Genomic DNA, 24,332 nt, shown 5'->3' with positions numbered 1-24,332 from the left:
AAAAGAAATTCTCTGAGTGGTTGCAGTGACACAGTAGGTGGGACATAAAGTCAGATTTGAAACCGGGTGGTCTGACTCCTGAAAACGTGTTCTTAATCCCTGTCCTACATTTCATGGTGTTTTGAGGGTAGTGCTCCTCATCTCAGCTGTTTGTGAGGGCACATGGCTTTCGATCTTACTTGGTCACCTCAGGCTTTACATTTTGTGATAGTTAATAAGGATACATTTATTATAAGACCATTTCTAACTGGAGGGTATTTCAAGTGCCATCTATTTAAATCCCTTTTGTCTACCCTATTAAAGGAGAACATTTAGTCAGTCAATACAGCTATACAAAGGTTTATCAGTGTCCCTTGAAAGAGTTAGGCTTATTATAGATGAGGAGCCTGGCAACTGAGTACCCGCTCTCATGAATCATTCAGAGTTAGAACTAGACTGCATTGGAAACCCATGGATATCTCTCAATTTAGGGCAGTGCTGTCTACAATTGCTATTTGTAGCTTATATTCCAAACCGAGAAAGCAAATTATACTGATCCTCTTCCATGTTGTACAATACCAAACATGACTGAGCCCTTCTCTCTGCTCTTTTATTTTTCTCCCACCAGAGTCATTATGAAGAACAGGTTTGCATCCTTGGGCTGAGGAAGAAGAACCATACTAGACTATTTCTGCTTGATTCATTATCTCCCTAGAGAAATTCAGCACTTCTAGTCTTGCTCAATATCACTCTATGTTCCTTTACCAGTCCTCTTTCCTAAATTTCCTCCCTTGAATGGGAAAGAATGGATGTCAGCCAAGGGAGGAGTCAGAGAGGAAGACGTACTTTCATACAAACAGGTACGGAGATGAAACAAAAGGTAGAGATAAAGAAAAGGAGAGAGAAGAGAGAAGACACATCTTCAAGAGATATTGAGCCATGGTGCTGCGGCATAAACCTCCAGTAAGTCTAATCTAGTAAAGGCATTAATATGTGTGAAGAATTTCGTTTCTTTCTCAAAAGGAAAAGAGGGAACAAGAGCTTCTCAGAGAGACATCATGGTCAGGAAGATGGGAACAGTGTTTATTTGTTTGTAAGTTTCACTCAGGCTCGCAATGACTGCATAACTAATCTTGACTTCAAGAAAGGTCTATACATTTCTAAAGTTGGGTAAGGGAGGCATCCACAAGTACTCTTCAAAAGTGAAATAATAGCAGCAAAGAAGTTCCAGGAAAGAGAAGGAAAGAAAGAGGGAAAGGCCAGTCATTAATTAGAATACCTGTCTTCGACTATTAAAATATTGGTAAGTCAAGAAAATTTTTTTATTGTTCTTAGAAGTTTGAAAACAGAATATATTCTGTCATGTTATGAATCAGGAATGAGAATGCTTTATTATGCATTATCAATTTTCAGGAAAAAACTTCTGGGAATACCAACAAAAACAAGCTAGTTTTGTTTGCTTTTGGAGTGAATAATACATTTAATGTATTCATCTTAAAAGTCAGTCATTAGGACATTAACCAATTATGAAATTAAAAATACTTAATTTCCTTTTCCTTCTAAATTAATCACAGTAACCCACAGTGGTTAAGAACATGAGTTCTACTTATACAGAGCTGAGTCTATTAGTTATGTGACCTGTGGCCAGTTATTTTTCCCTTCTCTGTGCTTCTACTTTTTCATCTATGAATTGGGAATAATGACAGTACCTACCTCAAAGGACTTTTGAGGGTTAAATGAGGCAATCACTATAGTGAATTTAGCAGAGCACCTTGCATATTGTAACCCCTCAACATATTGGCATCATTATTATTATTTTAAAGGAAATACAGAGAATTGTATTATGGCCATCATAAATAAGGTCAACAACTAAAGCACCATAACATAAATCATTTAAAAAGCACCCCAAAATAATGCAAATGATTTAAGCAAGGCCTAAAGCATTATTTATTTCTAAAAGTGAAAATCTGAGGAGCCTCAGAGGAGATTTAATAAAATCCTGATAAAGCCAAGCAGTGGACTGGGTTTCCCTCCATCATTGGTCAAATAAAATGCTTCCTGAAATTTGCCACATAAAAAATGAATCTGAGCTTGGCTTCATGCTAGGCAAGCGAAGTCATCTTAGAAATGAGTTTATAGAAAACAAATTCAATAACTGACAGATTCAATAATTTATAAGGCAACATGCCACCTCTTTGCTGGGATTTGCTTAATTTCCCACAGCTGAAGTTTTCAGAGGACGGTTCTCAGAAAGAAGACAAATTTGATCAAACCGTGCATAAAGAATATATTGTTAATAAATATTTTCATTTTTGTTTGACTTTTTTATCATCATCACTTCAGATTTAGTCTAGTCCCACAGTTTTCTCATACCTGTTGGTATATAGTCTACTAAGTTGTGATCACAGCAGACATGTGCTTCCTGTTTACATCACTTAGGAGTCAACCAGAGAAACAAAACCATTAGAAGATACATACTGAGGAAGTTACTGCAGTAAGTTAGCTTATGGGACATGTCTGGGCAATACCAAAGCCCATTGGGCAGGCCACTAAGAAGAGCAGACTGGGATTCTTGGGTACAGTCAAAGCTATTGTCTGCAGGCAGAATTTCTTCTCTTAGGAAACCTCAGCCCTGTTTTTAAAGCCTTTCAACTGATTGGCTCAGGTCCAGCTAGATTATCTAGAATAATCTCCCTTCCTTAAAATCAATTAATTATAGACTTTAATTACATCTACAAAGTACTTCAACACCAATACCTAGATTTGTATTTGAATACCTGGGGTCTGAAGCCTAGTCAAGTTGACACAACAAAAACACCACCACATCTATATGCATTTCCTTAACCCATACTTAAAATCCAAATAAAGCCAATAACAAAGTCATACTTCCACCTACCAGGATACAACTATTCTACTTAAAAATGAAAAGACACTTGGGGCGCCTGGGTGGCGCAGTCGGTTAAGCGTCCGACTTCAGCCAGGTCACGATCTCGCGGTCCGTGAGTTCGAGCCCCGCGTCGGGCTCTGGGCTGATGGCTCAGAGCCTGGAGCCTGTTTCCGATTCTGTGTCTCCCTCTCTCTCTGTCCCTCCCCCGTTCATGCTCTGTCTCTCTCTGTCCCAAAAATAAATAAACGTTGAAAAAAAAAATTTAAAAAAAAAAATGAAAAGATACTTTTCTTTTTCCACAGAAGAAGATACAAAGTTCTTGAGTGATATTCACTGTTATCCCTTGATATCCTGTAACTCACTGTTATATAAAGGTAACTAATAGTAACATCTCATATTTGATGATGAGGGATAAGAGAGGAAAAACAAAAATGTTTGGCTAATATATATGCATACTTATTCAAAATTAAATAAGTAATACTCATAGTATTATACTCCTTCTTCCTGAAACTGGTCTGATGATTATAGATAGTATTTATAATTACTTTTTTCCACTATCCATTCCATATTCCCTTTGCCCTCTACAAGCATCTCGGTTGGTCATAGTTCTTTGGCCACTGGGATGGCCTAAACTTTCATGTCTAAAGTGTTGGGCCATTAGCACACCTCCCTGAAACAGGTTGTAGTTTTTCATTTAATCAGAAAACATTGAAGTACTAAGAGATACTCTAAGGGATCTCCTGTATTCAGGATATCCCTTCCTTCCTCCAGGTATCAACCCAATGTCCTTGATAATAAGGATCCTTGATAATAAGGATTAATAACCTCAGCCAATAGGGTAACCCCTTTCTTGCCTGTTGAGGAAGAAGCATGAGGAGCCCAAAGTAGATGGTTAACATTCACTACAATGTAATTATTATTGTGTCTCCTGATTGAAATATTGCTCTTTGGAACTAAGATCTCTAGACCATCAGAGCTTACAGCTGAGAGGACAGGAAGCAATAATTTTGCTGGTAGATCACTCAGGATAATAATGAGTGGAGTTACTCCCATTTCTATCCCTTGATTTAGGGATTCATGATTCTGGGTATGGACATATATATTGGACAGTACTTCAGGGGATATACACCCTCCTGGAGAACCTTGCCCCAGTCTTGCAACATACCACCACCTAGCTGGAATATTTTTTTTTAAGTTTATTTATTTATTTTGAGGCAGGAGGGAGGAGCAGAGACAGAGGGAGAGAAAGAGAATCCCAAGCAGGCTCCATACTGTCAGGGTGGAGTCTGATGCGAGACTCAAACACATGAACCACGAGATCATGACCTGAGCTGAAATCAAGAGTAGGACACTTAAGCTGCTGAGCCACCGAGATGCCCCTGTAACTGAATCTATAAGGCCATTCCATCATTCCATCAGACTAGCTGCTTCAGGATGATAGGGAACACATCAGGGCTAGTGAATTCAATGAGCATCAGCCCATTGTCACATTTAACCGTTGTGAAGTAAATTGCTTGACCAAAGCAATGCTGTGTGGAATGCCATGATAGTGGATAAGATATTCTATAAGTGCACAGATGATAGTTTTGGTATTGCATGCAGAGAAAGAAATCTGTATCCAGAGTAAATGTCCATTTTGGTAAGAGTAAAGCACCTTCCATAATGGAAGCAGTACACTGAAATCAGCCTGCTATCAGGTAGCTAGTGGATCTTGGGGAATGGTTCCATATTGGCGATATAGCATAGGCCTCTGCTGTGGGCAGAATGGGCACTCAGAACTGGAGGTAGCCAGGCTGACCTTGGTCAAGGAGTGAAAGCCCATGTTGGTGAGCCCATGCATAACCTCCATTCCTGCCACCATGGTGACTGTTCTTGAGGCCATCGGGCAGTGATAGGAGTGGCTGGGGAAAAGGTCACTGGTATCCACTCAGTGGTCCATTTTCCATGCTTGATTATTAAAATATTTCTCTACTAAGGTCATTCTTTGACACAAATATCTTCACCTAATTTGCCCATTTATAGAGGTTCTTCCACATGCCTCTTCCCCATACTTTTTTGTCACCACTTATTCTAATTATGTTTCTTCCAAGTCCTGCTGTCCTCAGCCCATTAAACTATACAGATTAATACCTCTAACCATTTTCCTTTCCAAGGAAAGTGAACAACCAGGTGAACTATTCCTAGTTCTGCTCACTAAGAGGATTTTCCTTCCACAGTGTCTTTCAGCAATGTACCTGAAAAGCTGTAAAGTAGTACCACCACATAGGCCAGGAGTTATGAGGCTCAATTTGTTTGGTCTATGTGAATGGATTTGAAAAGGTTGATTCAACTTAATCTAAACAATGCTTTGTAAGTACATTTACTCCCTATATGTTATGCAGAAGTCTTCATTAGCCCTTCCCAAACCTCACAACTTGATGACCTCTCCCTCCTTCTATATTTTCTCTCATTATCATTGGCACCAAAATTCCACTTGGTTATCAAATCCAAATCTTAAGGGTCATCTTTAAGCCTTCCCTCTTTTTCAACCTTCTCATCTGTAAATTCCCTCCCATGCTCCTCATGTGAACAATTACCACTTTATCCCCTAAATTTGTCTGCAAATACTCCTGTCTATCACCACTGCTTCAACTTAGTTTAGGATCTCACTGTTTCTTGACCCCAGAACTAGTGTGATGTCCTTCTAAATGGTGTCCCAGCTTAGTATTGCTTTCAGCCAATCTGTCATCCAATGACTGTCAAAATGATCTTAAGTTATATAAATCAGTCACTGTCTTACTCCCTATTTTAACCCCAGTGAATTCCTGTATTAAAAAAGCAAAACAGGGGCGCCTGGGTGGCTCAGTCGGTTAAGCGTCCGACTTCGGCTCAGGTCATGATCTCGTGGTCCATGAGTTCGAGCCCCGTGTCGGGCTCTGTGCTGACAGCTCAGAGCCTGGAGCCTGTTTCAGATTCTGTGTCTCTCTCTCTCTGACCCTCCCCCGTTCATGCTCTGTCTCTCTCTGTCTCAAAAATAAATAAACGTTAAAAAAATTTTTTTTAAAAAAATAAACAAGCAAAACAAAAACAAACTTCTTGGGATAACATTCAAGTATGAACTCATTTAAGACTTACTCTCAAAGTTTACATTCAGAAAGTGAAAAACAAAACTAAAACAAAGCGGCTCAATTATGAATAATCAGTTTTCTCACTTTAAAAGAATTAAGCCCTTTTTGCTTCCTTTAGTCTCATATTCTGGTGTTCTTTCCTTTTTTAAGACTTGTATTCTCTTTATGCCAGTCTATATGAGGATCCTGTTACATAGGAATATTCATGAATACTCTTTTTTTCCAAGTCCTGAGGTGATACACAAATTATTCTTTAAGTCCCAAATGAATTATCAGTTCCATAAAGTTCTTTCCCAATCCCTCTAAGCAGATTTTATCATGTCTCCCGTAACACAAGAATAATGGATTTGATTTTATTATTGTACTTCACTTTTTTCATAATTTTATATTTCATGGCTATTGCTACCACAGCAAAGTGAAGTTGGTTTTTTTTATTATTACATCCTCAAAATCTAACATAGGTCTTGACTTATACGTGCTACATAAATCTCTGGTGAGTGACTAAATGATTGAATGAATCAATAAACAAATGAATGAAGTCAGATAGACTGGCAATAAGTATGTAGTTCAAACATATTGACAATAGGGAGGCAGACTTGGTATCTGAAGACGAAAGACTATGTATCTGTTTTTTTTTTTTTAATTAGAAGAAAGTAGCATAATAATTCCAGGGGAACTGAAATATGAGGCAGATCACCAAGTCAGTGGCTGCTTCTAAACACCTAAACTTCCTGGTCCAGTCATGTGATTATTTTTATATTTCCATTTTTACTGTATTATCTTTTTAGATATAATATCTGATATACATGATAGATATTAGAGTATGAAGCATAATCATTAAATGCATATTTCTGAACCCAACACACAACATTGGAACTACAACACCATAAAAGAGTTTTTCTAAATGTATACATATTTTTAATTATTTTTAAATTTTTTTAGAGAGAGAGAGAGAGAGAGCATGCAAGTGGGGAGGGGAGGGTCAGAAGGGGAGAGAGAGAGAGAGAGAGAGAGAGAAAGAATCTCAAACAGACTCCACTCTCAGCACAGAGCCTGATGCAGGGTTTGATCCCATGATGCTGGGATCATGACCTGAGCCAAAATAAAGACTTGGATGCTCAACTGACTGAGCCACCCAGGCACCTGTGAATATATTTTTTAAACTTGGGAAACATAAAGCTATTCTGGGACATGCATGGCTGCATTTCCCACCCATTTTTAAGGTAGATGTGCCCATATCACTTATTTTGAGCAGTAAAATGTGAAGAAAAGTGTAGTATGAGCCAATGCATGATTCCTCATGATTCTCTTTATCTACCACGATGCTTATAGAAACATCTGTTTGTTGAGATGGATCCTCATCAGTCCAAGTCCACAAGTGACCCCCGTGAGTAAATACTCCTTGCTGACCCACGTTGTACATGTAGTGAGAGTAACAAATAAACTCTAATTTAAATTGTGAAATTTGGAAAAATATTTGCTACTACAGTTTAACCCAACCTATCCTAACTAATTCATACCATATGGATGTAATAAAGATTTTTTATTACACCCCATCCATGTTGCTACAAGTTGTGCCAAAGTATTATTTTGACAGTCTTCTGTTGATGTGGCATTACTTTTTTTTTTTTTTTAAATTTTTTTTTTTTTTTTTTTTTTTTTTTTTTCAACGTTTATTTATTTTTGGGACAGAGAGAGACAGAGCATGAACGGGGGAGGGGCAGAGAGAGAGGGAGACACAGAATCGGAAACAGGCTCCAGGCTCTGAGCCATCCGCCCAGAGCCTGACGCGGGGCTCGAACTCACGGACCGCGAGATCGTGACCTGGCTGAAGTCGGACGCTTAACCGACTGCGCCACCCAGGCGCCCCTAATGTGGCATTACTTTTTTAAAGTTTATTCATTTATTTTGAGACAGAGAAAGAGAGAACACATGTGTGGGGGGAAGGGGAGTGAGGAGAGAGAGAGAGAAGAGAGAGAGAGAGAGAGAGAGAGAGAGAGAGAATCCCAAGCAGGCTCCACGCTGTCAGCGCAGAGCCTCACAAGGGCCTTGATTCCATGAATAATGAGATCATGACCCAAACAGAAATCAAGAGTTGGATGCTTAACCAACTGAGCCACCCAGATGCCACTGATGTGGCATTTTTTTAAAGAAGTTCCCTAATTGTGTGATTTTTAGATGTTTTCACATTTTTATATTTTGTTACTTTCCAACAAACCCCCTTAAGCTTAAATCTATGCATCTCTACTTATTTAAGAAAAAGGAACAGAAGTAGAATAGGTCAAAGCCAAGAGCTTGTCAAAACCTTTGACATAATTTGCTATTTTTTTCCAGAAATAAAGTGATTAAATTTATAATTTCACCATGTATGCATGAGCACACATCTAGTACCTTGTTTTTATAACATGTAGATTTGAATTATGATAGTAAATATCTTTTCCATGTACATGGTGGTTCTATTTTTATAAATTTGATACTTTACACACTTAACCTATTTTTCTTTTGGATTTATATGGCTTTAATATATTAAGTATATTAAACATTTTCTGTTACAAATTGGAAAAACATTTTTGGAAGTCAATTTTTGTTTTTAACTTGATTTATAGTATTATTTTTAATAAATAGAAATTAAAATTTTTATGTAACCAAATCCAACAGTCTTATACTTTGTGACTTCTATTATTTTTATTTTCATTATTTTTTGATGTTTAGAAATCTTTCCTCATCTCGAGGTACAAAAAACTCCCATAGTTTTACCCAGTATCTTGAAGTTTGATTTTTATTTCAAATTTTTGACATATCAAAATGTATCTAGTTGTAAGAAGTGAAGTAAATGTATTTCCCCCATGCAGTTAAGTAATTTTTACTTACACAAAAACTATAATGTTACATATTATATATTTAAATATTTCCTGGTTACATGTGAATATTTGTGTGAATATAATAAATGTATATATATGTATCTACACATGTATAAATACATGTATCTTAAATGATAAATGGTATACATATTTCCTGGTTAACCTTGTTTATCCTCCAAGGTATCTTTCTATGAGTCTCATGTTTTATTGCAATAGATAGAATATCAGAAATGTTAAATACTAGCAATGTCATACATCATATTATGGTTCCTGATTTGTTTTTTTAGAATTCACTTTTTAACCAAATAGTTTTGAGGGCCAGGTAGAGTTTTGAGGACCCGCATTTGAGGGTCTAGTCGATGTGCCAGGCAGTGTTTTGTGACCTGGGAATAAAGTGGCGAACAACACAGACAGTCTTCCTCTTCTGTAAAGCCCAATTTCTACTTAGGGAAGATAGTCCACAAGTAGACAAAGAAATTGACAAGATCATTGAAGGCAGTGATTGGAGATGTGAAGAAATAAAAATTCTAGCACCGTGAGATATTAGCATGACCGAGAAGCAGTACTATTGTTTCAGTGGTCCGGAAAGGGCTGAAGAGGCAGTATCTTAGAGGAGATAAGACAAGATGCTGGCCAGTAATGACCAGGGAACATAGGAATGAATGAGTAATAAATTCAGAAGCCTTAAGTCTTCTGGTATTGGAAAAGCAAGAGGATGATTGCAGTGTCTGCACTTTACTGGATAAGGAATGGAGAAAGGGAAGCGATAGCAGAAGAGATTGAAGTTTGGCTGAATTAGGCTTGTGTAACTTCTCAGAACACGGAAAGGATTTTGAATTTGGTTTAGAGCAGAAGTCAAGTTATTTGATGTGGTTTACATTAAAAAAATCACTCCAGTGATTTTACTAGTATGAAAAATGGATATAGGGACACCTGAGTGGCACAGTGGGTTAAGTGTCAGACTCTTGATTTCAGCTCAGGTCATGATCTCATGGTCATGAGATTGAACCCTCCATTGGGTTCCACGCCAGGCGTGGAGCCTACTTGGGACTCTCTGTCTCATTCTCCCTCTTCCTCTGCCCGTCTCCCACTCATGCACATACATACTCATGCTCGCTCTCTCTCTCTCTCTCTCTCTCTCTCAAAAAATGGATAAAGAAGTAAGAGGGAAGTAAGGAGGTCATTTATCTGTCTGTTAAAATGGCTAGGTGAATGATGATGGAACTTTGGACAAGCAAGCTAGCAACAGGCATGGAAAAGCAGAGGATTCTGGGGAGGTTTTGAAGGTAGAGCTGTCAGTGTACTGATTGCTTTGCTATTGGGGTTAGAGAAAAAGAAAAATCAAGGATAGTTGCTATGGGTTGACTCTTGGATGGATAAAGGAATAACATACTGAGATGGGGAAGATTTGGGAAAGAACTGGTGCAGTGGGGTGCAGCTGTGAAGAGTTTTGGCTCTTTTGAGGTTAAGACATCTTTTTGATATTCTACCTAGTACAGTATGGAGTATACACTTGTGTACAGAAATCTGGACCTCAGGGAAAAATTTAGAACTGGAGATAGAAATATTTATTTTTTGAAGGAGGTATGTGAGCTTTAGTATTATTATTATTATTACTATTATTATTTTAATATGAAATTTGTTGTCAAATTGGTTTCCATACAACACCCAGTGCTCATCCCAACAGGTGCCCTCCTCAATGCCCATCACCCACCCTTCGCTCCCTCCCACTCCCCATCAACCCTCAGTTTATTCTCAGTTTTTAAGAGTCTCTTAGAGTTTGGCTCCCTCCCTCTCTTTTTTTTTTCCTTCCCCTCCCCCATGGTCTTCTGTTAAGTTTCTCAGGATCCATATAAGAGTGAAAACATATGGTATCTGTCTTTCTCTGTATGACTTATTTCACTTAGCATGCCACTCTCCAGTTCCATCCATGTTGCTACAAAAGGCCATATTTCATTCTTTCTCATTGCCAAGTAGTATTCCACTGAGGACTGGAGATAGAAATATTTTTACTGCCTCTTGTGACTCACCATTAAGAATGAAGATTGTTAATAGCTAAGTTATTAAGTTATTATTATATTTTCAGAAAAAAATAATTTGGAGCCATTTTCCAATTTTTTCACTATACTCCTGAATATGAACATAAAATTATTTCTACATTTCTGATTTGTAGAATTTTGTTGAGGAATTGATTACACTGGTTTAATTATAAGTACAAAATGTATGTAGAAACACAAAACTATATGTCAAGTAGCAAATAGCAGAAAATTAAGGAAGTCAATCAAAATATGTAAAAGATCCAGATTTCTGGTTCTTAAGTAAAATATAGCATGATTCAAATTGGTGAACTAACTTATGGCCTTCACCACTAATAATACACTAATATATATACTATATATATATACTATATATATATACACATATATATACTATATATATATAGTATATATATACACATATATATACTATATATATATATACACATATATATACTATATATATATACTATATATATATACTATATATAGTATATATATATATACTAATATATATACTAATAATATATATATATTTTCACCCAAGATTCTTTAAGATTTAAAAAATAGTGTTTTTTTAAAATAATTTTCAAACATTTTCTAAGAAAATAATCCTGATAATTTTCCTCTTTTATTAAAAAACTCTATAAAAAAAGTATGAATCCTTAATCACTACACATTTTGTCTTATCACTTTTTAAAAAATACCCAATAACTAAGCATTAAAATGTATTATTCTGTTGTTATTTTTCAATGTGAAATATTTCAAGCACATAAATTTATAGATACTAAGGCACCTACTACTTGGGTTGAAAATTTTATTAACGTATTTGTCTCAGATCTTTTTCACCCCAAGAAACAAAAATTTACAGGTACAATTTGTGTATATTTATATATTATGTGTGATAGATATATATTTTTGAAAATATGATTATTTAATTATCCCAATATAATGTATGTCTGTCACATGCCCAGTTTCTATATATTTATGTATCTGCTTCAGTACTTCCTCCTTCTCCTATTTGTCTATTTGTCTATTCCTTTAACAATATCATGCTCTCTACAATGCTATAGCATTACATTAATTCTAGGGCACGTATTCCTTCATTCCTTTTCTTCTTCAAAATAATCTTATCTGTTCTTAGCCTTTAATAGCTCCATTTAGACTTTAGAATCAGCTTCAGTTCCATGATGAACTGTGTTGTATTTGGTTTAAGTTGAAATTTTTAAAGAATAATTTGGGAAAATTGCCACATTTTTTGGTGGCAATACAATTCTCATTCACTAATAAAATATGTATCTCCGTTTCTTCTTTTTTAAAAATGTTTATTCTTGAGAGGGAGAGAGAGAGCATGAGAGGGGGAGAGAGACAGAGCCTGAGTGGGGGAGAGGCAGAGAGAGACAGAGACACAGAATTTGAAGCAGGCTCCAGGCTCTGAGCTGTCAGCACACAGCCTGACATGGGGCTCCAACTCAGAAACCGCTAAAACATGACTGGGCTGAAGTCAGACGCTTAACCAACTGAGCCACCCAGGTGCCCCTCTTCTTCTTTTTTTAAAAATGTCTTTAAAGATCTTTCACATTTCTATTGGATTTCCTTGGGAATTTTATATTCTCTTCTTATTGTGATAGGTGCTTTATTATTGCATTTATTACACTTTTACCTGTTTTGACTTTTGTATGTTGGCACTGGGTCCAACAACATTGACGAAATCTCTCAGGTTACCAGTTCATCTGCAAAGTCACTTGGATTTTCTATGTACACAATCACATGATTTCTAAATAATGAAAATGTTGCCTTTCTCCTTTTGGACCTTATCTCATATACTGTATTTTTACCTTTTGCATTGGCCACAACTCCTAAGGGAAACTTAAAAAATGATGGGCGTTGGAATGAGAATAATAAAAGGGGAAGCTAGAAAGAGAGGAGGAAAGACCTGAGGACAAAACTTTAGAGAATGCTTGTTTTCAGGAATCCAAGGCTGAATCAGAGAAGGAGGTCAAGAATGCCCAGGGCAGAAAGGAAATCTGGGCATTATAGTGTCTCAGAAGTAGAGGACGATTTTTTTATTTATTTTATTTTATTTTATTTTATTTTATTTTATTTTATTTTATTTTATTTTATTTTATTTTTGAGACAGAGAGAGACAGAGCATGAATGGGGGAGGGTCAGAGAAGGAGGGAGACACAGAATCTGAAACAGACTCCAGGCTCTGAGATGTCAGCACAGAGCCTGACGCGGGGCTCGAACTCACGGACTGCGAGATCATGACCTGAGCCGAAGTCGGCCGCTTAACCGACTGAGCCACCCAGGCGCCCTGAGGACTATTTTTAAAAAGAAAGCAGTATCAAAAGTTGTAAAGTCACTATCATTTCTGAAAAAGGTCCACCGATTTTGTAATCCTTGCTGATCATTGAGAGGCCAGTTTCAGAAGAGTGGCTAGGGTGAAGTTAGCTTTCGATAGGTGAAGTACTAAAAACAGTGTAGAATTAAAGCTGGGGAAATACGATTCTTTCACATTGTTCAGGGGAAAAGAAATAAATGAAATGAAGCAGTAGCTTAAGAGGTCATATGGCTGAGGAGAAATTTTCTGGCTTTAAAAAATAGTGAAGACAGAATTTATTGTAGGCAGAAGGGAAAACGCTATTGGTGATAGAATGATTGAAGAGCGAGATCAGGTTCCAAGAGAAGATTGAGATGGAATAAAAAATAGGACAAGGAGTTAAGCCTTACAAATAGAAGGAAAACTGCTCTCACAAATGCTGGTAGGAGAGCAGAAAGGGAGAATAAGAATTAAAGAAACAGTAGGAACTGAAGACACACATTTGAAGGACTCAAGAATGATTTGTGGGGTTAATGCAAGTCACTGAAAGAACTGGTTTTTTTTTGTTGTTGTTGTTTTTTTTTAATTTTTTTTTTCCAACGTTTTTTATTTATTTTTGGGACAGAGAGAGACAGAGCATGAACGGGGGAGGGGCAGAGAGAGAGGGAGACACAGAATCGGAAACAGGCTCCAGGCTCCGAGCCATCAGCCCAGAGCCCGACGCGGGGCTCGAACTCGCGGACCGCGAGATCGTGACCTGGCTGAAGTCGGACGCTTAACCGACTGCGCCACCCAGGCGCCCCGAAAGAACTGTTTTTAAGATCATTCTCTAACCTAACTCTGTGGTCTCCTGCTCAAAAGAGGCTACACAAAAGTCCAGGCACTAAGCAAAAGCTTAGATTCATTAGCATCTCTCTAGGACCTTATGATCACAAGATGACCCTGGTGAATCCCAACAAATTTTAGAGCAAGATTGATAAGCCCTTATGTCTGAAGTGGTAAGGGACAAACACACTGGAAATGTATTTTCCATATAAAAGTATTCAAGTTTAACCGTCTTAGTAGGTGGCTGAAAGCAACATAAGAACAACAGTAACAAAATAACACCACCAACCACAAATTTTTGACCTGGATTTAATCACTAAGCAAGCAATTGCAGCCACTCTTTTGGAGGGAAAGGTGACTGGCTCAACGTTGGAGACTTAGAGGCAGCACTCACAGCTTTGGTTCATGTACCTGTAGCTTTATAAGGAAGTCCCTCCCTACTGTCTCCCTCATTCTCATTGTTCTCATCGAGCAAAGACTGGACAAGCAGGAGCCAGCATGATGGATTGAATTAGGGTTTGCTTTGGTATTCTCAGGGCAAGGATATCTGTGGGGAAGGATGAGGCTGGTCAGAAGGTTGTAACGGGTTTAAACAAAGATTCTTCCAGGGCAGCACCCAAGGTCCAAAGACAAACCAACATCAGGCTATTCATTTGAAGGAGACAGGCAGAGCAGAGTAACAGTACAGAACTCAGGATGGGAAGTATCCACAAGGAATTACGGACATTGCTGGAACTTAGCTAAGGCATTTTAGAGCAAGCACATCTATCAGCTTTATGCATCTTAAGGTGAAACTAGCTGTTGAGAAGGTAGCTTTCTCCAACACTTCAGATCAAGGTCATTTCTGTGTTTGAAAGGCCCCAGTGGCTTGACAGCAGGAAGAACTGGATAGCAGATGGCACGAAGGTATAATCACCTGAGGGATTCCTAGATGTAGTGGAGAAAAAAATTGAGAGGGCTGTAGACCACATAAGGGAGTGGAAACAGATGGAGAGGAGTGTTATTATGTGTCCTGTTTAACTCCAGGGAGCTGCGCCCCGCCCCGGGGGAAATATGGTTAGATTTCAATATGGATTAGAAAATGCAAGCTTAGAAGGTGGATTTGAATCCAGGATTTGTTACAGGGGGAGGAAATTATGAAATAGATAAACGTTAGTTAATGAGAGAAGTTGAACTAACCCTGACCAGGGACAGGTGTGGTATTAGAAGCCTGTCTTGTTTCTGAAAATCTAGCTTATTGGCTAATTCACAGTTTGGACAATGAAGGAGTAATTATGTTTTCTTTCTTTTTTTCTTTTTAACATTATATTAAGAAAGAGGTTGGGGCACCTGGGTGGCTCAGTCGGTTGGGCATACTGACTTCGGCTCAGGTCATGATCTCGTGGTCCGTGAGTTCGAGCCCCGCGTCGGATCTGTACTGACAGCTCAGGGCCTGGAGACTGCTTCGGGTTCTGTGTCTCCCTCTCTCTGACCCTCCCCCGTTCATGCTCTGTCTCTTTCTGTCTCAAAAATAAATAAATGTTAAAAAAAATTAAAAAAAAAGAAAGAAAGAGGTTAGCTTACTTCATTGTGGTTAATAATTATTATTGAACAATCCAGGGAAGTCATTTGATTTGAATTTTCAAATTTACTGAGTAAATATTGACATTGAATTATTGCTTTTATTTGTGGAATCGCTCTGTATGGCCCCCAAAGTCATAAGGCATGCCCCCTGATTATTTCAGTTTTCAATATATACAGACAGTTGCATGCAGTGGCTTTGGAATCAGTCAGATTTGATTTGAATACTAGCTCTGGAAGGTACTAGCTGTGTGACTTTCAGCAAGTGAGTCACTTAACTTCTTAGAACTTTAATTTTCTCTTTGGTTAAATGATGATAATAATATCTGTCTTGAAAGAGTCACTGCTAAAATAATGTTAAATGAGGCAATGTATATAAGGTGGTTGAAACACTGTAGATAATAACTTATTAATGCATATTATTTTTATTAGCATTATTATTACTGATTGCTACCCTTGCCAAAAATGTTTAAAATGTTCATTGCTTAAAGTCAAATATAAAGAATGCCAAAGACTACCACATCTATGCTTCATTGGTTAATTGGTCATATGCTCACTTATGTTTTGAGTTGTTCTCATTTTAGAACTAATTCAAACTGGAATTGAATTGAAGTCTTGGTGTCATACATTTGGCAATGTACCTTAGGCTCTAAAGAGGCTCCAGCAGGGTGCACAGCTCATCATATCTTGCCATTATGATATAGTAAAGAGAAATATTATGATGAGGTATTATGTTAAAGATAGTAGTGCTCACCAACACTCCATCTGCTTCCCAGCAACCTTGAATGAGTCAGGTCCATATCAGCGACTCTGGCAAATGTCCTGTGGTCAGAACTGATTTCTGCATCAAAGTATGGAAGAGCAGTTTGCAAAGCTCTCCTTGTCTCTGTCCTTCTCGCAGTGACCAGGAACATTCTAGAGAGCTTCAGATCAACTTGGGTGCCTCAGTGACTATGTGGCATAAACTTCCCTGAAGATTCATGTTACATACATAGCAAGACTAGGAAAGATCCTCTGTGGTATGAGGCCACTGAGATTTTGAGGGTGACTTGTTTGTGCAGCATACCTGGTCTATCCTATACACAGTGTATTTTTGCATGCAAAGATACTTTTTGTCTAATGCTTAAAAATTCATAGTCTCAAGATATAGTATGCACTCAGAATATTTTATTTACCTGCTTATCTCATGTATATATATATATCTCATGCATGATATTATATATATCATGATAGATTTTATTATAATAAATTATATATAATATGAAATTATATATCATCTATAGATACTTTAAATATCTATTTTATATGTATGCAAATTTATTTTATATTATATTTCCACATAATTATATGACAATATAAATTAATTTTAACATATGTAATTTATTACAAATACAGATATAAGATGTGTGTGTGTGTGTGTGTGTGTGTGTGTGTGTGTGTATGTATGTATAATGAGTGAGAGAAGCAACTATATAAAATATTTTGGAGTGCCCTGTCTTTTGAGACTATAAATATTTAATGAATGGAAAAATAGTATCTTTGCACACAAAACATTTTCATAAATATATTCATTCAAAAACATTTATGAGAACCTACTATTGTCTGATTGGGGAAACAATAGATAGGAACATAAAAATCAATGCTGTTATGGAGCTTATATTTTGAGAGAGGACACAGACAATAAACATCATTTTAAAGCAAATTATATACTAGGTATACTATAATTGAAAATTACATTGAATTTAGAAACTTGCCAGGAAGAAGATTAAAATGGGTCAGGGTAATAGTAAGTGTTGGGGGAATTGTGGGGTGTCTTGTTATTTTATTTTATTTGTTATTTTTTAAGTTTATTTGTTTAATTTGAGAGAGAGAGAGAGAGAGAGAGTGAGAGAGAGAGAGAGAGAATGAGCACAATTGGGGTAAGGGCAGAGAGAGAGGGAAAGACAGAATCCCAAGTAGGCTCTGTGCTGTCAGTGTGGAGGCTGATGTGTGGCTCAAACCCACAAACTGTGAGGTGAAATTACCTGAGCTGAAATCAAGAGTTGGATGCTCAATGGACTGAGTCACCCAGGCACCCCTGCCTTGTTCATTTAAATAGGGTGGATGAGGCAGGATCACTATGATGATGACACTTGAAAAAAGCCTAGAGGGAGGAGAAGGAAGTGCAGAAGCAATAAAAAGAGACTTTGGGGGAGTATACTGCACCAATTCAGACCAGAGATGAGAGTGGATCTGACAGGAAGGTGGCAGTGGAGATGGTGAGAAGCAGCTGAATTCTGGAAATACTCTGAAGGTCATTACAGAAGTGGCACATAAGATCAAGAGACTGATTAGATAGACAGGAGAAGTTCAAGGACAGAGTCCTGGGTACTTCAACATGAAGATGTCTGAAAAAGGAGGAATCACACTTGATCTTAGCCAAAAGGCCGAGAAGCGATGAAAAAGGAGGAATCACAAAGGAGGCTAAGAAGGAATCTAGGTAGGAGAAAAGTGCAAGTGTATGGGGAGCTTGAAGCCAAGTGAAGAAAGTATTTCCAAGAAAAAAGAGGGTTTTACTATGTTAAATGCTTTGGAGAAGTCAAATATGATGCTATTAAAAATCAACCATTGAATTTAACATGCTGAGAGAATTGGTGGCCGCAACAAAAACAGTTTTGGAAGTAGAAAGTGACTAGAGACAGACAATTCTCTGAAGGAGAGCAAACATGGGCCATAGCAGTTTGAGAAAGTGGGGTGAAGAGATTTTGTTTTGTTTTGTTTTCAAAGACAAGAGAAGTAACAACATACAAATAAATAGATGGAAATGTTCCAGTAGAGAGGATAAAATTAAGAGCAATGTTGGAGAAAAGTCAGAGAATGTCTGGAGACATGTTCTTGGGCAAGCAGGAGGGATAGGTTGTGGTGTTGCAGTTGGGAGAGAGATTAACCTTTGGAGAACTGACTGCTGGTATGTAATAAGGAAGGAACAGTATATGGGTACATATACTCATATTCTGGTGGAGAAACTCCTAATTGGTTAGGAGATGCCTCATTCTATGAGTATTCATACCAATGTTCTTTTTAGTATGAGCTGTAGGGGTGTTTTAAAATATAATTTGATTCCTATAAATCAACGAAAAGGTGAATTTTTGCATTTTAGATATAGTGAAATTAACTACCATAACTAAGTAATCTTAAGAACTAAATGTTATCAGGGTGCCTGGGTGGCTCAGTTGGTTGAGCATCCGACTCTTGATTTCAGCTCAGGTCATGATTTCACTGTTTTGTGGGTTGGAGCTCCACATCGGGCTCTGTGCTGACCATGCATGGAGCATGCTTGGAATTCTCCCTTTTCTCTTTGCCCCTCTCCTACTCTGTCTCTCTCAAAACAAACAAACAAGCAAACTTAAAAAACCCTAAAATGTTAAGAAATTTTAGAGCTTGACATTAGAGTGTTGTCTTCCCTTAAGAAAAAAATTCAAGGGGATTAGCATTATTAATATTTTCTTCCATGAGTTTCCAAGCAGTTCTAGTTAAGTGTTTGTTATAAAGATCAGAGTTTGGCAAACTATAGCCTGCTGGTCAAGTGGGCCTTCCATCTGTTTATGTAAATAAGAGTTTATTTTAACACAGCCATGTCCATTCACTTACTGATGTCTATGGTTGCTTTCATACTATGAAGGCAAAAGTGAGTGTGACAGGATCCTTATTGCCAGAAAGCCAGAAATATTAAGTATGGGTCCTTTATGAAATAAGTTTGCAGACTCGTGATTAAACCTATTGGCTCAATTGAGGCTAATCCTTGAAATTTTGGATGAAAATAATGAATTTCTACAAATATATAATTATATATGTATATTTATATATGAATAACTGTCATTCAATATTTCTTATAACCAAACCTTAAAAGAATGTTATTGTATACATCTTTTATTGTTTCAAACAATTACATCTTACAACTTTTTAACTTAATGATTGTAGCATTTCTTTAGTCTGTCACTGGTGGTAATAGTGGTGGTGGTAGTGTGTGTGTGTGTGTGTGTGTGTGTGTGTGTGTGTGTGTGTGTACTGAATTTTTTTTAAATTTTGCTTTGTTTGTTTTGGTGATTTGGCACTGAGATGCCATAGCTGGAATGAAAAGCCGTGGGTGCAAAATAAAAATGTTATCCAGATGGTGTTGTAGCAAGGAATATTAGCACATTATTCTTTCTTTAGTTTTATTTAAAAATTTAAAAATAGATTTAGCTTTTCAGAGCAGTTTTAGGTTTATAACAAAATTGAGTCAGAAGAACGGATAACCTCACATAACCCTTGCCCCACACACACACCATCAACATTTCCCCACCAGAGTGGCGCACTAGTTACACGAGCAATGAACCTACATTCACATATCATTATTTTGACAGTTTACGTGAGGATATACTCTTGGTGTTGTACATTCTATGGGTTTGAACTAATATATAATGACATGTTTCCACCACTGTAGTATCATATAGAATAGTTCACTGCCCTAAAAATTCTCCATGCTCTGCTTATTCGTCCCTCCTTCCCCATCTCCCCTGACACTCATCTTTCTATATCAATAGTACATCTTAGTTTTTCCCAAGTTTTGACAATTATTAATAAAGCTGCCATAAACATCCATGTGCAGTTCTTTGGTTTGGATATAAGTTATTAACTTCTTTGGGTAAATACCAACGAGTGTGATTGGATAAGAGTATGTTTAGTTTTGTAAGAAACTGCCAAGCCATCTTCCAAAGTGGGTGTACCATTTTGCATTCCCAACACCAATGAATGAAAATTCCTGTTGCTACTCATCCTTGCCAACATTTGGTTTTGTCAGTGTTTTAGATTTTGGTCATTCTAATAGGTGTGTAGTGGTATTTCATCGTTGCTTTAGCTTATGATTTTCTAATGACATATGATATTGAACATTTTTGCACGTTTATTTGACTTTTGTGTATATTCTTTAGTAAGGTGTTTGTTCAGGTCTTTAGTCCATTTTTTAATCAGGTTGTTCATTTTCTTATTGTTGAGTGTTGACTTTTTTTGTGTGTTTTAGATAATAGTCTTTTATCACATGAGTCTTTTGCAAATATTTTCTCTCAGTCTGTAGCTTGTCTTCTCATTCTCTTGACATTGTCTTTCACAGAGCAGAAGTTTTTAATTTTAATGAAGTCCAGCTCATCAATTCTATCTTTCATGGATTGTGCCTTTGGTGTTTTATTTAAAAAGTTATCACCACATTCAAGGTTATCTAGATATTTTCCCTATGTTATCTTCTAGGGGGTTTATACTTTTGCATTTTATATTTAGGTCTAACATCTATTTGGATTTAATTTCTGTAAGAAATGTAAGATCAGCAGACTGATCAAAGATCAGCAGACTATATTTGTGTGGGTCCATTTCTGGCTTCTCCACTCTGTTCCATTGAACATTTTTTACAAAATCACATTATAAAAGTATAGTAATATACCTTTATATACATATACTATATAGAAATAAATTTATATTACCACATTACATAAATATAACATAATGTAGTAATATAATAAATAACAATATATATGAATATGTATTACTTATTATATGTATAGTAATATACCTTTATAGTAAGTATTGAAGCTGGGTATTGTCAGTTGTCCAACTTCATTCTTCAGTACTGAATTGGCTGTTCTGAGTCTTGTCTCTCCGTATAAACTTTAGAATCAGTTTGTCAATATCCGTAAGATAACTCGCTGGCATTTTGATTGGGATCGTGTTGAATGTATAGATCAAGTTGAGAGGACTGAAATGACCATTTTAAACATTTCTACCTGTGAACACAAAACATCTTTCCATCTATTTAGTTCTTAGGTTTCTTTCATCAGATTTTGTAGGTTTCTTCATATAGGTATTACACATATTTTGTTAGATGTGTACTTAAGTATTTCTTTTTTTTTTTTTGGTGCTAATGTAAATAGTAATGTGTTTAATTTCAAATTCTACTTGTTCATTGCTGTTATATAAGAAAAGAATTGACTGTTGTAATTGAATGTGTATCCTGCAAACTTGCTGTAATCACTTTTTAGTTCCAGGAGTTTTTTCCTTTCTAATCTGTGAACTTTTATTTCATTTTCTTGTTTTATTATAAGAACTAACTAAGGCTGAGTGGTTAGTGGCATTAGCTTCCAAATCCTAGGAAAAATTGTGTTTTGGCCCTAAAATTATTCTTGGATGTGCTTTTGAAGGCCCAATCATTCCATTTTAGAGGGAAAAGGGAACTAGGAAGCTGTAAAAAGATACAGTTTGTTACAAGAGGTTAGCCTAGTTGACCTCCAGAAAATGAAAAGGACACACTCCAGTTAAAAGGATTCATGTCTGAGGGAAGAATTTGGAAGAAAGTAATCTCCAATGAATCATCAGCTATGGCATCAGCTATGGAAAGTGGGATTCTTCAGTCTCAGAACCATCATACTTGTTTCAGAAAAACCAAACAAAAGTGAGGAATTAGGCAATAAAGTAGTCAGTAAAGGATTACTTTTAAATGTTTTCCATTTGCTAGCCATGTCAACAGTATGAATTTTAATGTTATGTTTTAATGTTATTTTACTTATTTTGACAAACTAGAAATCATTTAAATTTTGCCAGTTATCCTTCTGGATTTTGGAATTAAGCATGTAGTATGTTAAAGATCTAAACATCATGTCAGGCATGCAGGACAATGTTCTGTTTTCTCTACAGACCTGTGGAAGAATATACCAAATAAATGTCAAAATCATCTTCCCAGAGTCCATCCTCAAAGATTGGGGAGAACGCAGTTTCTCTCTGAAGCCATTTAAGGTCATTATTCCTATATTCTTTTCCTCAAATCCATTTTGAATTCATTTCTATTCTCTGACAATGCCATTTTTTGAAGATCACAAGCTCCCCATGTTTAGTTATATGTTGCTTGAAGCACAATGTGCCTTCACATCTTTGTGACTCAGATTTCAGAGCTAACTCTTATTTAATGATTGAAGAGTTTGGTAAAGAAGTCTGTGTTCACTTTACGCAAGTCATTCAGAGTGTTATATATTTACATGGTTTCCCCTTCTTTTTCTTTGACTTTAAAGGGTTTCAACTGTGTAGGGAAATAGGAACACCCTTACCTTAAAATGTAAAATAGTTCATCTTCTTTGGGGGGGGGTATGTTTAGCATAATCTACTGAAATTTAACATGTACACATCATGTCACAGCCACTTATCTTTAACAGTAATGTTGGAACGAGTATTCTTTTTCTATGTATGTCTCTTGGCACACAAGTATGAATATTTATATAAGATAAATGCTTATATCTCTGCAAGTTCTGGGTGAATGGATGGATGTGTATATGTTAAGTTTCCGTAGATAATGCTAAAATGGCCCCCTCCAACATGTCCATTGACTGATGAATGGCTATATATATATATATATAGTATATGTATATAGTATATGTATATATATGTTATATATAACAGAATATTACTTGGCCATAAAAAAGAATGAAATCTAGGGGCGCCTGGGTGGCGCAGTCGGTTAAGCGTCCGACTTCAGCCAGGTCACGATCTCGCAGTCCGTGAGTTCGAGCCCCGCATCAGGCTCTGGGCTGATGGCTCAGAGCCTGGAGCCTGCTTCCGATTCTGTGTCTCCCTCTCTCGCTGCACCTCCCCCGTTCATGCTCTGTCTCTCTCTGTCCCCCCCAAAAAAATAAATAAATAAACGTTGGAAAAAAAAAGAATGAAATCTTGCAATTTGCAATGACATGGATAGAGATAGAGTATTTTATGCTAAGAAAAATAAGTCAGAGGAGGACAAATACCATATGATTTCACACATATGTGGAATTTAAGAAACAAAATAAACGAGCAAAGGGGGAAAAAGAGACAGGGACAAATCAAGAGACAGACTCTTAACTATAGAGAACAATGACAGTTACCAGAGGAAAGGTGCGTGGGAGGATGGGTTAAATAGGTGACGAAGGGGCACCTGGGTGGCTCAGTTCGTTGAGCATTCAACTCTTGGTTTTGGCTCAGGTCATGATTTCACGGTTCCTGGGATTGAGTCCCACATGCAGCTCTGCTTTGACAGTGTGGAGTCTCCTTGGGATTCTCTCTCTCCCTCTCTTTCTGCCCTTCCCCCAAATAAATAAATAGCTTAAAAAAATAGGTGACAAGGATTGAGGAATGAACTTTTGATGAGCACCAGGTATTGTATGGAAGTTTTGAATCACTATGTTGCACACCTGAAACTAATATTACACTGTATGTTAACTGACTGGAATTTAAATAAAAACTAAAAAAAATAGTGTTAGGTAAAAAGGGAACTTATATAAGAATAGCATAAGTGTATATAAAAATGTTTAAAACAATGGAAATACATGTGTGTTTATTTATCATGTTATATATACGGTTTATGAAATTTATTAAATCCTTGGGGATGGGGCCTAGGAGTCAGGAAGACAGTTTATGTTTTAAAGTTTTATATTTTAATGTTTTTAATTTGCATGTATTATTCTTACAATAAACAAATTTCATTAATATACTCCTGGTATACCATGATCCTACCAGAGAATATCTTTTTTTTTTTTTTTTTCAACGTTTATTTATTTTTGGGACAGAGAGAGACAGAGCATGAACGGGGGAGGGGCAGAGAGAGAGGGAGACACAGAATCGGAAACAGGCTCCAGGCTCTGAGCCATCAGCCCAGAGCCTGACGCGGGGCTCGAACTCACGGACCGCGAGATCGTGACCTGGCTGAAGTCGGACGCTTAACCG

At 36.9% G+C, this 24,332-nt stretch overlaps 1 protein-coding gene across 5 annotated transcripts in view; it reads left to right on the top strand.

Annotated features, from left to right (window-relative positions):
- LOC147572031 (uncharacterized) overlaps positions 1-24,332 on the top strand; it is a 602,793-nt gene that overhangs the window by 123,285 nt on the left and 455,176 nt on the right. For all 5 annotated transcript variants that reach the window (XR_015246950.1, XR_015246948.1, XR_015246949.1 and 2 more), the window contains exon 3: positions 608-1,282. The gene's annotated coding sequence lies outside the window, so the exon portion shown is untranslated. The remainder of the gene's footprint in view (positions 1-607; positions 1,283-24,332) is intronic.

The sequence above is a fragment of the Puma concolor genome, chromosome F2, assembly GCF_028749965.1.
Source record: "Puma concolor isolate L17-30 chromosome F2, mPumCon1.1.hap2, whole genome shotgun sequence".
In the NCBI taxonomy this organism is placed as follows: domain Eukaryota; kingdom Metazoa; phylum Chordata; class Mammalia; order Carnivora; family Felidae; genus Puma; species Puma concolor.
Note: the sequence above shows the minus strand (reverse complement) of the source record. Positions and strands in the feature narration are given on the sequence as shown.